The 15,003-nt window shown below is 45.5% G+C and overlaps 1 long non-coding RNA gene across 1 annotated transcript in view; it reads right to left on the bottom strand.

Moving 5' to 3' along the window:
• Positions 1 to 15,003, bottom strand: part of LOC132207894 (uncharacterized) — a 59,346-nt gene that overhangs the window by 11,488 nt on the left and 32,855 nt on the right. The window lies entirely within an intron of this gene.

Raw genomic sequence — 15,003 nt, 5'->3', positions numbered from 1 at the left:
GGCCTGATAAACGATAAGTAACATTTGCACCACACAAGTGCTAAGCAGCAATCAGCTCCAACAAGAGAGAATATGACCACATGACAAAATTCCATGTCCTTACCTGAACATCATCCTTACATTTTTGTTTTAAATGTACAAGTGCTATCCAAGCCACGCAAGGCTATGCGCCAGGTGTTGGAAATGAGGTTAGAAAAATTCACTGCTTCTCTTTGACTGTCACAGAATCCGTGAGCTTAAGAATTTAATTAAGTCTATCCAAGAGAGTTTCTTGACACAGTATATGGATAGAAGATGGGCCATGCTGGACTTTGTCCTGGTCAGGTAACTGGTGAGAAGTGTGGGAAAGCATTTTGGAAATAGTGATCACAACTCCTTCAATTTTAAGATTGCTATGAAGAAGGATAAGTCAGGACCTTGGGGGAGAGTAAATTATATCAATTTTAGGTAGGAGCTGGGGAGTGTTAATTGGGGGGAGCTGTCACATTTGCCATATGGGAATTGTTTAAAGGCCTGCTTATGAGTTTAGGATCAGGAAGGAGGAAGGACAAGGATGGCAAGGTAAAGACCCTTGGATAATTGGGGAGGTTGTGAAGTTAGTCAAAAGGGACAAAAACAGAAATATGTCAGGTTTAGGAAACTAAAATCGAACAGGGTCGACATTAGAAAAAGCAGAAAAAGAAAGGGCGATGAAATGACCTTGGCAAGGAGGGTTGAAGGAAATCCCAAGGCATTCTGTGCATTCATCAAAAACAAGGGGATAAATAGTGAGAAAGTAGGATCATTCAGGATAAAGGAGGGAACTTGTGTACGGAAGCAGAGGATATGGGCAAGATCCGAAATGAGTACTGTGCATCACTATTCACTCAGGCGAAGGGTGTGGAGGATAGTGGGATCTGTGTGGAGCATGCTCATATGATAACAGCATTTTGAGATCAAGAAAGAGCATTAAGGTGGATAAGTCCTCAGGACCCAATGGTATCTCCTCAAGGATTTTGAGCGAGTTGAGAGAGGAGATTGTCGGGGCATTCAGCAATATCTTTGTATCCTTGGTAACCACTGGACATGTACTGAGGACGAGCAAGTTGCTAAATGTTCTTCTTCTGTTGAAGAAGGTAAATCGGGTCAATCCAGGAAACTATAGACTAGAGAGTCTCTCATCGTTCATTGGGAAGCTATTGGACAGAATTCTTCTGGATTGTATTTGTCTGTATTTGGAACAGCATGGCCCAATTAGGGACAGTCAGCATGGCTTTGTGCAGGGCAGGTCATGTCTTACTAAATTGATTGAATTTTTTGAAGAGGTAACTAATGTGATCATTGAAGATAGAGTGGTGGATATTGTTGACATGGATGTTAGCAAGGCTTAAAACAAGGCGCTTCACCGTAGGATCATCCAGAAGATTAAGATCCATGGGGTCCGTGGTCACTTAGCTGCTTGGATTCACAACTGGCTTGCCCAGAGAAGGCAGAGGGTGGTGGTGGAAACGTGCTTTTTAGGCTGCAGATCCAGGACTATTGTGTTCTGCAGGGATCTGTACTGGGACCTCTGCTGTTGTGGTATATATATAAAATGACTGAGGTGACAAGATAGATGGATGGGTTAGTAAGTTTTTAGACGATAGAATGATTGGTAGAGTGGTAGTTAGGGTAGAAAGTCATAAAAGGATACAGAAGGATACAGATCCATTGCAGAAATGGCAAGTGAATTTTTGATCCATTAAGTGTGAAGTGCTCCACTTTGAGAAATTAAATGTTAAGGAAAAATATACAGTTAATGGCAGGACCCTGAGCAGCATTTGTGTACACAGGGATCTTGGGATTCAGTTCATAGCTCCCCGAAAGGGGCCACACAAGTTGATAGAGTGGCAAAGAAGACGCATGGCATGCTTGCCTTTATTAGTTCGGGAATCGAGCACAAGAATCAGGATGTCATGTTCCAGCTTTAGAACACTTTGGTTCGGCCTTAAGTATTGCACTCTTAAGAATTGTATCCAATTCTGGTCGTCATGTTACAGGAAGGACGTGGAGGTTTTGAATACGGTGCAAAAGAGGTTGCCTGGATTTGAGGGCTTGAGCTAGAAAGGAGAGGCTGGAAAGACTCAGGCTGTTTTCTCTGCAGTGGCAGAGGTTGAGGGAAGACTTGATAGAGGTTTACAAATTTATGACATGCATCGACAGATTCTGACTGTAACCCTTCTCCCAGATTTGAAATGTCTAAAACTGGGGGCATGTATTTAAGGTGAGAGCAGGAAAGTTCAAAGGAGATGTCAGAGACAATTCTTATATACAGAGAGTGGTAGGAGTCTGAAAAGCACTGCCGGGGTGGCTGTGGAAGCAGATACAATAGGGCCGTTTAAGACACTTTTATATACGTACTTGAATATGCAAGGAATGTAGGGATATGAATCAAGGACATTCAGAAGGCTTTAGCTAAATTTGGCATCATGTTTAGCACAACATTGCATGCCAAAGGGCCTGTTCCTCTGCTGAAGTGTTCTTGGATCTATGTTCATCAATGTGACTGGAACCGTAGATCAGAGACAATAGATTCTACAGCAAGTAGACTTCTCAACATCTGTCCACTGCCGATAAACTCCAAATCCGGGTGTCAATGAAATACTCTTCACTCAGCTGAACGAGTGCGACTCCGACAACACTATCGATAAACGACAGCAATGCAGTCAAATCATCCCATTGATTGATCCCCCTTCTTACGTAAGGATATAGGAAAACAAGTCAGCCATTCAACCCTTCAAACACTTTCTCCCATCCAATGAGGTTATAACTTAATTGTGGCCTACCTCCATATTGCCTTTGGTCCATATCCCTCAATACTGTTTTTCCTTTCGGTCGAACTGAAAATTTACAATTAACAATGGATCGAGAATGAACTGTTGTTTGAGATGGGGAGTTACAATGAGACAATGCACCAATTCATCAAACTCCTTCCACAGTACCTGATAATTGTGTGAACCCTACCACCCAAAAATATTTAAACAGCAGCTCCAGAATCTGCATGTTCCCTGTCAAAATCAGCAGAATCCTGATCTGGAACTGTATGACTGTTACTTCATTTCCACTGAGTAAAAGCAATTCATCTCCTGTCCTCAGTATTTCATTAATATATTCATACCACGTGCATTGCAGCTATTCAACAGGCCGATTCTCCACAACCTTCTCAACAGCAATTCTGGATGGATAGCAAATGCAGCCCAAGAAAGCAACATCAATGACATGCTCGTGAATTTTAAAAATTATCATGACAATATTTGCGGATTATAACAAATCTCAGACTTCATGACGTCTCAAGTCCATTCTCACCCTCTCCCCACTGCTTGGATGTGCATTCATGATTGTGATTTACAAAGAACAGCAACTAATTTGAAACAATTCACTTGCAAAAATAGAACAGAAATCTGGTTTTGTGCAAAACCGATGCAAATCAGATAGTAGCGGATAGCGAAGGGGACTGTTGGAGAATGCACAATATAGACAGATTGGAGAGTTAGGTGGAGAAATGGCAGATGGAGTTCAATCCGGGCAAATGCGAGGTGATGCATTTTGGAAGATCCAATTCAAGAGCGAACTGTACGGGAAATGGAAAAGCCCTGGGGAAAATTGATGCACAGAGAGATCTGGGTGTTCAGGTCCATTGCACCCAGACGGTGGCAACGCAGGTCAATAGAGTGGTCAAGAAGGCATACGGCATGCTTTCATTCATCAGACGGGGTATCAAGTATAAGAGTTGGCATGTCATGTTGCAGTTTTATAGGACTTTGATTCACATTTGGAATACGGCGTACAGTTCTGGTCGCCACATTACCAATAGGACGTGAATACTTTGGAGATGGTGCAGAGGAGGTTCACCAGGATGTTACCTGGTATGGAGGGCACTAGCTATGAACAGAGGTTGAGTAGATTGGGATTATTTACATGAGAAACACGGAGGTTGAAGGGGGGGACCTGATTGATGTCGACAAAATCATGAGAGGTATAGGCAGGGTGGATAGCAAGAAGCTTTCCATCTCAGAGTGGGGGGATTACTAGACGTCACAATTTCAAGGTGAGAGGGGAAAAGTTTAAGGTATATGAGTGGAAAGTTCTTTATGCAGAGAGTCGTAGGTGCCTGAAACCTTTGTCAACGCAGGCGTTCGAGGCGGGCACAATAGCGTCATTTAAGATGTATCTAGACAGAAACATGAATGGGCAGGGAGCAAAGGGAACAGATCCTTGGAAAACAGGCGACAGGTTTACATAAAGGATCTGGAACGGCGCATGCTTGGAGGGCCAAAGGGCCTGTTCCTGTGCTGTAATTTTCTTTGCTCTTTTCCTCTTTGAAACAGTTTGAAGGCTGGCTATCAGCTAGACAACAGCAGCGAAACCTGGGATTCGTCATTAGAAACATGAAGGAGTTTCCAACATCAATTGGAGAGAGAGCGTACTTGAAGATTCAAGTCACTATTTCATCTACAACTTTCCACTCACACCGGTAAAATGCCCTTTCAGAACTACAGTGCACGTTAGTCCAGAACCTGCTGCACTCAAGCCACTTCCATTTTTCCACTTCCTGAACTACAATTTGATCCCTTCATTTCCTGCTTTGTTTGCTTTTAATGTTTTTCTAGTCTTGAAGATTTCGACAGTACAAATTTACAGTTGCCCTATTTTAGAAGGATATTATTAAGCAAGAGTGGGCACAGAAGAAATTTACCAGATTGTTGCTGAGCATGGAAGGTTTCAGTGATAAAGGAAGGTTGGGTCAGCTGGAACTTTTTTCACTGGAGCAAAGGGGGATAAAAGGTGACCTGATCGAGGTTTATAAATAGGACAAGGCTGAATGGATATGGGCCACGAAGAGGCAGTTGGGACTAGTTTAGTTTGGGATTATGTTGGACCTAAGGGCCCATTTCCACGCTGTACGACTATGACTCTATAAAATAGGCTGACAAGGTCAAGTAACACATACCGTACCAAAACGAGTTAAAAAAAGCACAGCATCCCCTTCAAATTACATCTCACCACAGGACAAGTTAAGGCCAGGCTACTACATAGAACAAACATCAACACTGCATCTCAAACCTCCACTGGAATTGAATAGTTTTGCATTTATCTTGATAAGTGAAACCACATTCTGTTCTCCAGCCCTCTGGTACTTCCCTTGTGAGAGGACTTGAAAAACTGGTCAGGGCCACTGAGATTTTCTTTGAGGTAACAAGGTGTACAGCTGGACGAAAACAGTCGGCCAAGCAGCATCAGAGCAACAGGAAGGGTGACGTTTCAGGCCTAGACACTTCTTCAGAAATGGAGGAGGGAGAGGGGGTTCTGAAATAAATAGGGAGAGAGCGGGAGGCGGATAGAAGTTGGATAAAGGAAAAGATAGGTGGACAGGAGACAGGCAGGTCAAAGAAGCATGGATGGAGTGCAGGTGGGAAGTTAGGGAGCAGACAGGGCAGTCCAGAGAGGACGAACAGGTCAAGGGGGCGGGAAGAGGCTAGTAGGTAGGAGGTGGAGGTGGGGCTTGAGGTGGCAGGATGGAATAGGTGGGTTGGTTTTGGGTTGCGGGAGCAGGAGGGGAGATTTTGAAGCTTGTGAAGTCCACATTGATACCACTGAGCTGCAGGGTTCCCAAGCGGAATATGAGGTGCTGCTCCTGCAATCTTCTGGTGGCACTGCAGGAGACCCAGGATGGACATATAATCTGAGGATTGGGAGGGAGAGTTGAAACGGTTCGCAACTGGTAGGTGCAGTTCTTTCGTGCATTAGTGACTTGCAAAGGTCCCGAAGCCTCCGCTTGGTTTCCCCGATGTAGAGGCGGCTACAATGGGAACAGCGAATACAGTATATCACATGAGCAGATGTGCAGGTGAACATCTGCTTGATGTGGAAATTTCTTCTTGGCGCCTGGGATGGGGGTGAGGGGGGAGGTATCGAGACAGGTGAAGCACTTCCTGCAGTTGCAGGGAAAAGTGCCGCGTGTACGGGGTGCTGGAGGGGAGTGTGGAGCGCATAAGGGAGTCACCTCAGGGCGGCGAGGGAAAAAATGTCTTCGGTGGTAGGGTCAGAGTGCAGATGGCAGAAGTGTCGGCGATGATGCATTGAATCCGAAGGTTGGTGGGGTGGTACGTGAGGGCGAGGAGGACTCTGTTTTGGTTGTTGTTACGGGGAGCGGGTGTGAGGGGTGAGTTGTGGGAAATGTGGGTGACCCGGTCGAGGGTGTTTTCGACCACTGCGGGGGGGTGGGGGGTAGTTGCGGTCCTTGAAAACTAAAACTTCTCTTTCAAATCCTCCCACCTCCTACAGGCAAAGTGGGTGGCCAGGGTATCCACATGGGCCCAAGCTATGCCTGCCTCTTTGCAGGTTACATGGAACGATCCCTCTTCCGTACCTACACTGGTCCGAAACCCCATCTCTTCCTCCGTTACATTGATGACCGTATCGGCGCCACTAATGTGGTATGCTGCAAAATGTGCTATGTGGTAATCCTTTCACCATGTATATTTCGTAATCAAACAACAAACTAAAGGAAGACAACAAAATGTGGGGCTGGATGAACACAGCAGGCCCAGCAGCATCTCAGGAGCACAAAAGCTGATGTTTCGGGCCTAGACCCTTCATCAGAGAGGGGGATGGGGAGAGGGTTCTGGAATACATAGGGAGAGAGGGGGAGGCGGACCGAAGATGGAGAGAAAATAATATAGGTGGAGAGGAGAGTATAGGTGGGGAGGTAGGGAGGTGATAGGTCAGTCCAGGGAAGACGGACAGGTCAAGGAGGTGGGATGAGGTTCAGAGGCAGAAAATGGAGGTGCGGCTTGAGGTGGGAGGAAGGGATGGGTGAGAGGAAGAACAGGTTAGGGAGGCAGAGACAGGCTGGGCTGGTTGTGTGATGCAGTCGGGGTAGGGGACGAACTGGGCTGGTTTTGGGATGCGGTGGGGGAAGGGGAGATTTTGAAGCTGGTGAAGTCCACATTGATACCATTGGGCTTCAGGGTTCCCAAGCGGAATACGAGTTGCTGTTCCTGCAACCTTCGGGTGGTATCATTGTGGCATTGCAGGAGCCCAAGGATGGACATGTCGTCTGAGGAACGGGAGGAGGAGTTAAAATGGTTCGCGACTGGGAGTTGCAGTTGTTTATTGTGAACCGAGCGGAGGTGTTCTGCAAAGCGGTCCCCAAGCCTCCCCTTGGTTTCCCCAATGTAGAGGAAGCCACACAGGGTACAATGGATACAGTATACCAACTGCACCTCCCAGTCGCGAACCAATTTAACTCCCCCTCCCATTCTTTAGATGACATGTCCATCATGGGCCTCCTGCAGTGCCACAATAATGCCACCCCAAGGTTGTAGTAACAGCAACTCATATTCCGCTTGGGAACCCTGCAGCCCAATGGAATCAACGTGGACTTCACCAGCTTCAAAATCTCCTCTTCCCCCACCGCATCCCAAAACCAGCCCAGCTCATCCCCTCCCCCCACTGCAACCCAAAACCAGTCCAGCCAGTCTCCGCTTCCCTAGCCTGTTCTTCCTCTCACCCATCCCTTCCTCCTACCTCAAGCCGCACCTCCATTTCCTACCTACTACCTCATCCCGCCTCCTTGACCTGTCCGTCTTCCCTGGACTGACCTATCCCCTCCCTACCTCCCCACCTATACTCTCCTCTCCACCTATCTTCTTTTCTCTCCATCTTCGGTCCGCCTCCCCCTCTCCCCCTATTCATTCCCGAACCCTCTCCCCATCCCCCTCTCTGATGAAGGGTCTACACCTGAAACGTCAGTTTTTGTGCTCCCGAGATGCTGCTCGGCCTGCTGTGTTCATCCAGCTTCACACTTTATTATCTTGAATTCTCCAGCATCTGCAGTTCCCATTATCTCCTGGGGGTTACCATTGACTAGAAACTCAACTAGGCTTGGCACACAAATAGATTGGCTACAAGAGCACATCAGAGGCGAGGAATACTGTGGTGAATAATTTACCTCTTGACTCCCTAAAGCCTGTGCATCGTCGACAAGACACAAGTCAGGAATATGATGGAATACACCCTTCTCGCCTGGACAGGTGCAGCTCCAACATTCAAGAAACTTGACACCTTCCAGGACAAAGCGGCATGCTTGATTGGTCCCATATCCTTTCCCACGACTACTGACACTCAGTAGCAGCACTCTGTACTATCTACAAGATGCACTGCAGAAATTCACCAAAGACTCTCAGACAGCACCTTCCAAATCCACTACCAATTCCATCTAGGACAAGCACAGCAAATACATGGGAACACCACCACATGCCTGTTCCCCTCCGAGCCACTCAGCATCCTGACTTGGAAATATATCACTGTTTTTTTTCCACTGTTGCAAGGTCAAAAGCATGGAATTCCCTCCCTAACAGCATTGTGGGTCAACCTACAGCATGCGGATTGCAGTGGTTCAAGAAGGCAGCTCACCACCACCTTCCCAAGGGCAACCAGGGACGGGCAATAATGCTGACCCAGATAGTGATGGCCCACGTCCCACAACTGAATAAAAATAAACATAAGAACACACACAGAGTAACATGACAACGACTAGAAAATCTGTTTTTTTTTGTTTGCTTTCATGATACTTATTGTGGGAATAAATCCCAGCCAGATTAGCAAGAAGAATGTCCATGATTACATGTGGGATTTTTTGCATCGAGCTGAGAGGGTTAATGTTTCATCTTAATTACAATACCTCAGGCAGTGTAGCACTCTATATGTCGTCCCCTGCTGTGGGATTTGAACCCCTGAACTACCAGGCAATATATCTCATAAATTTCACTTCTGAGGGTAGGAGATAATAACTTGCAGAAACTATCCTGATGTATCAATGGATTTCCCCTTAGACACAGAACCGTTTCATCATGTTTGTGCAGAAATGACCAAGTTTCTGCATTCAAAGGACAAGCAACAGCTAACACTGCTGGAGAGACTCAGAGAGAGAGAGAGAGAGAGAGAGAGAGAGAGAGAGAGAGAGAGCGCACCAAAAGATGAAAGCGCCATGCGAAGAAATTTCAGTGAGAAATGCAAAAACGTTCCAAATGAAAATTCAAACACAGAAAGCACAATTGCAGTATTATACTGAACGCTGAATTTAATGGAAGTGATGGACATTAGGCGAAGAAAAAAAACAACACTGAACGGTTTGTGTCTTGTATTTTATAGCTGTACTAGCATGATAGATTTTCATACAGCTCCTGGTCCATTATTAATTGGTGGGTTTTCAGTGATGGTAGCTATACCCATATTTAAAGCCCACCTCTAGCTGCCCGCAGTGAATTGTATTGAATTATTTATTGTCACTTGCAGTGAATAATACGGTAAGATACAGTGAAAAGCTCCACCTGTTTCCGCAATACAGTGCCATTATGGACGGTCTGAGAATAAAAAGAGTAAAAAGAAAGTTTTTGTTCCACTGCCTCCAGGATGACTCTGAGCCGGCTCACCAAAGACATCTGCACTGCCAGCCCTCTTGCGCCGTCTTGCACCATCTGTGCCAGGTCCACCAACATAGGTGTCGCCACTCTTCAGGAGCCTTGCCACGGGGCTCACATCACTGTCACCAAGTCCCGTGCTCAACACATAATCGCCCCACATACGGGAATTCCCGATTGCAATCCGTCGCCACCTTGCCAATAACCAGGGGTCCCTGCTCCAGGCCTGCAATCAGCGGTGCCTGCCCGCACTGCCACCTTGATGATGCCAGGAGTTCCCACTCTAGGCCCACCACATCCAGGAGTCCCTGGCTCTGCTGGCGACCACCTCGCCAAGAGCCTCGCTCTGGCTGCCTTCACCCAAGGTGTTCTCTTGCCGGTGCCGCCATCTTGAAGCGTGCACAGCAGCTGCTGGCCCCACGTGAGGACGTCCCTGATGCCATTGCCATGGTTTCTGACTGCCAGGAAGCAGCTGCCAGTCTTCACGTGGCCCGTGCTCACTGCAACGTCAATCCGGGTGACTCACACGCCAAAAAGATAATCCAGGAAAAAAAAGCAGAAATAAAAAGAATAAAAAGTGAAAGAAAACAGATGGGAGTGGGTGAGCCCCAGGCAAGAGCCCAGACACAACCCTGCTACTCCCTCCTACAAGCAGTGCAGTGGTTTCAGGCACTTGAAGAGTTTGAGTAACAGGCTGAGGTCCAGTTCCTGTTCCTATCTCAGCCAGAGATAACAAGGTGTAGAGTTGGATGAACACAGCAGGCCAAGCAGCATCATAGGAGCAGGGAAGCTGACGTTTTGGGCCTAGGCCCTTCTTCAGAAATTTATGAAGAAGGGCCTAGGCCCGAAACATCAGGTCTCCTGCTCCTATGATGCTGCTTGGCCTGCAGTGTTCATCCAGCTCTACACCTTGTTATCTCAGATTCTCCACCATCTGCAGTTCCTACTGCTTATGTCAACCATCTTGTGTGGAAATGTTGTTCACTGCAGAAAATACAACAAATGCAGACTAGCGTGGTGGCTTGCCTGACAGATATCAGGATGCCATTTAGGAGTTTGCGACAAACCAAAAGCTTTTGTCGTCATTTCCTGATGCCAGTCTGTTGTTTCCAGCATGCACTGAGAGACCACTTACTTACTGATTTTCAATCATGAAGGAGCCACGGGTTTCCATGAAAGACACTTGGAACATTGAAGGCAATGCCAGAGGCTCATGTCTTTGGAGTGTTCTGCCAGTCATGTCTAAAATAGACCAGCAGGTGAAGCAAAGTGATAATGGGAACTGCAGATGCTGGAGAATCCAAGATCATAAAATGTGAGGCAGGATGAACACAGCAGGCCCAAGCAGCATCCTGAGATGCTGCTGGGTCTGCTGTGTTCATCCAGCCTCACATTTTATTATTAAGGTGAAGCAAAGGGCAGTTTTCAACCTTAAAAGCTCCAACACGCAGCCACAATCAGCACCTCTCACTGCACAATGGACGGTTCCTGCTTATTATTTCACGTTTGGAGTGCGCTCTAATGAGTACAGTTCATTTTTAATACACAAATTATTTCAAACATCAATTCAGAATGCGTAAACATTTTTGCATTAATTCAGCTTTAATTGGCCAATTTGCTCTCATAACAAGCATTGTTGCAAAACAATCTGACCCAGATCTGAAAGATTAAAACATCCTGTAAAAGCCAACACATGAGAATTGTTAAGAATGATATTTACTCGTTCACATCACCCATTTGGATCTTTGCAGCTCTTAAAAAGGTGAATCCTGCTCTCTGTGTTTAAATAGGTTTCCAGTGGATGCTTCTGTTGCTGGTCATGAATGCCTCTGTTGGCATTGCAGAGATTTGACTGCTCTGCGCTAACCCTCTACTAATTTTGCATTTATGGGCCTTATATCATACTAATGTACCTATCACAGCAACTTTATTCAGAACTGCAGATCATCCAGCTTCTTTAAATCTGAGCAAGGTGAAGAACTTTGAATATGGGAAAAGAAAAGCATACTTTGTGTATCATTGTCAGCTGTTTATCTCTAGCATTAGAAAGTTAGGCAGTTCTGAACAGTTTGATTAGAAAAGTAGGTCAATCATAATTTCTATTTAAAAAATGGACCGAAAGAGTGGGCACTGCAGGGGATAGGGTGCTTTATTTCCCCATGAGAAGAAAGAAAGCAAAAAGGGGAAAAAATCTCGGCAGTTATGATTCCACTATTTCCCACTCCCAGACTTAGAGTTCCACTGCCTTGAATCAGTATTCAACAACCTTTTGTCATCCAACCATCCTGAGAGACTAATTGGAACAGTCTTAAAGAAAAACTGCATTAGTGCAATGCTTTTCACAAGTTCAGGGCATCTCAAAGCAATCAAAGCCAATGAAATACTTTCTGAATTGTAGTCACCACTGTAAAGTAGAAAACAGCAAACTACTGCAAGCAACAATGTAACCATGTTTTGGCCATGAAAACACAAATTTTGATTGTATTATGATAACTGTTGAGCTCAATGACATTCAAAAAGAAAGCCAGAATTCCATTTAATAGTTAAAAACAGTAACACTACTGAAACTTATATTTTAAAACCTGTACTGCAACAGATGACCAAAACACCATTGATTAAGCATTATTATGAAAGACAACTTAGATTTTGAACTACAAAAAGGATCATTTGCCTTTTAAACTTACCCACACATTGCACATTCCATGCACATTGTAAACCATATGCAGTAGCTCCAACCCTACAATGGATTTGTATTTCCATGTTTTACATTCTAGCAGCTTCAAGTGGCCCTCTCCAGGTACTTCCCTCAATTTTTATAGTTTCCTAATCCACCAGGAGTAGTAAAGTCTATCTCAATGGATTTTCTTCCCCGACCATGTCAAGACAAATCTCCTGCAATCTTTATATCTCTATGCCTATGAAATGCATCTCTTCAACTAGAGTTGGTCTCATACCACAGCCAGTTCACAAAGTCAAGTGATAATGGGAACTGCAGATGTTGGAGAATCCAAGATCATAAAATGTGAGACTGGATGAACACAGCAGGCCCAGCAACATCTCAGGAGCACAAAAGCTGACGCTTTGGGCCTAGACCCTTCATCAGAGAGGGGGATGGGGTGAGGGTTCTGGAATAAATAGGGAGAGAGGGGGAGGCACACCGAAGATGGAGAGAAAAGAAAATAAGTGGAGAGGAGAGTATAGGTGGGGAGGTAGGGAGGGCATAGGTCAGTCCAGGGAAGACAGACAGGTCAAGGAAGTGGGATGAGGTAAGTAGGTAGGAGATGGAGGTGTGGCTTGGGGTGGGAGGAAGGGATGGGTGTGGTGCAGTCGGTGGAGGGGACGAACTGGGCCCAGTTCGTCCCCTCCCCCCACTGCACCACACAACCAGCCCAGCTCTTCCCCTTCACCCACTGCATCCCAAAAGTTTAGGGAGGCAGAGACGGGCTGGACTGGTTTTGGGATGCAGTGGGTGGAGGGGAAGAGCTGGGCTGGTTGTGTCGTGCAGTGGGGGGAGGGGACGAACTGAACTGGTTTTGGGATGCGGTGGGGAACTAAAAAAAAATTATACAGGTTTTAATCAAACAGAGACACAAAAAAGGAGTGGGTTGGAGGTGACGTTGGTGGTAGGAAAGAGCTCAGAGGGGCAAAATCAAATGATGTTACAAAGGGGGAATTGGGCAGGTCTGACTCTACGTTGTGGATAAGTGATTGGAAGCTCATCTCAGAGTCACATATGACACCACCGAGTGCGCAAACAGGCTCCAGCCTCTGACAGATGCCAGGAAAAGGAATCTGTGGCCAGGAAGCGTAGTTTGTTTTGGGTTTGAAGATAATGGTTTGCAATACAGAATAGAATCACGACAAAAGGGAGATGAAAAATCGAGCACAATATCGGATTCCTCATATAACGAAAATCTCATAACAATGACGTGATTGCAAGCTTTCAGGATCTCTGCCATATATTCATTAAGTGGTCATGGAAAACAATGTTGCATTGTTTGGATACAAGTGCATTTTTACAGTAGAAACATGAGAAAAAAAATTATACTGCAATATAGACAGATTAGAGAGAAGTTAAAAATAGTCTTCTGAACTTAAGTTGATGAAAGCTCCGTTAAGCCGATGGTTATGGATCTGTGCCGTTCTTTGCATTAAATCTGTCAGTGCTGGAATTTGACAGAATCTCAAACAGGGCTTTGGGTCAGCTTGGATTGAGGTGAAGTCCAAGACAAATATACAGCTATTATCACAATTCTCCAGCACAAAATAGCCACAAAACATTTGGAAGCAAACAAGACCCCATTTTCTGTTGTCAAAATTGGTTCTGCACCAACAGAATATACAGATGCAAAGACGGCATTCTGAAAAGATTCAACACTGACCAGTGGGCCGTCTAAAAACTGGATTGAGGCCATTGGCTGTTGTGTGTGAACAGTCCTTCCACCTCTCTGGAAGAAACTTGTGAAAATGGCAAAGGAAATGAGAATGCTTCTTGGCCTGTAGCAATGTAGAACCAATGAGATAAAGGAGAAAAATTGGGTTTCTGATATACAGCGGAAGGGGCAGTATGGTGACTCAGTGGTTAGGCCTCAAGTGCCAGAGACCCAGGTTCGCAGATGAGTGTCTGTGTGCAGTTTGCACGTTCTCCCTCTGTCTGTGTAGGTTTCCTCCAGGTGCTTTGGTTTTCTCCACAGTTCAAACAAGTGCAGGTTAGGTGGATTGGCCATGCTAAATTGTCCATAGTGTCCAGGGATGCGCAAGCTGGGTGGGTTAACCATGGGAAATGCAGGGTGACGGTGATAGGGGGTTGGGTTTGGGTGGGATACTCTTTGGAAGGTCAGTGTGAGCTCAATGGGTCGCATGGTCTGCTTCCATTCTGTGGGGATTCCACGAACTGAATTATCAGTGAGGAGGACCTGATCTTCAAACTTTACATGAGATAAATCAAAATATCTTCCAGCCACACTCTGATAAATGAGCACATATTAGAAATCAGCATTTAGCATACAAGAGCAGCTACAGCTAAATGCATTGTTACTGTTGATTACTGGCTTTAGATATGTAGAAGTAGTACATCCAACAGATTTTCATGTAGGCAGTGTGGTATTCTGCAAAGCTGCATTTGGTCAGTTGATGAGGACACTACTTCTACAACCTCCTCTTAAACAAGCAGATCTCTGATCTCCTACAACTCAGGCCTTGTGTGCAAGCCTTACTCCTTTGACCCATTGCTGGTCAAGCATTTAACCATTTCCAACCTGAGGTTTGGAATTCATTCCAGAGACATCTTTATCCCTGTCTCCTCCTATAAGATACTTCTCAAACACTTTCTTTCACTCAGTATGGCTCCCTGTTTGATTCTGCTCCTCTGACATGCCTTGGGGCTTGGTAGCTATGGCAAAGGCACTATACAAATGCAACTTTGATTACAGATGACAAGTGAATGTGAAGTGTACAGAATCTGTTAGTTCGTGCCAGTTTTAGCAGCTCTGCTGATAGGTTTCTCAAGATAGGTTCCTTAGGATCATCCAGACACTTGACTGCATTTACTTAATCCTGG

This window comes from Stegostoma tigrinum, unplaced genomic scaffold, assembly GCF_030684315.1.
Source record: "Stegostoma tigrinum isolate sSteTig4 unplaced genomic scaffold, sSteTig4.hap1 scaffold_197, whole genome shotgun sequence".
NCBI classification, from domain to species: Eukaryota; Metazoa; Chordata; class Chondrichthyes; order Orectolobiformes; family Stegostomatidae; genus Stegostoma; species Stegostoma tigrinum.
This window is presented reverse-complemented; position numbering and strand designations above follow the sequence as displayed.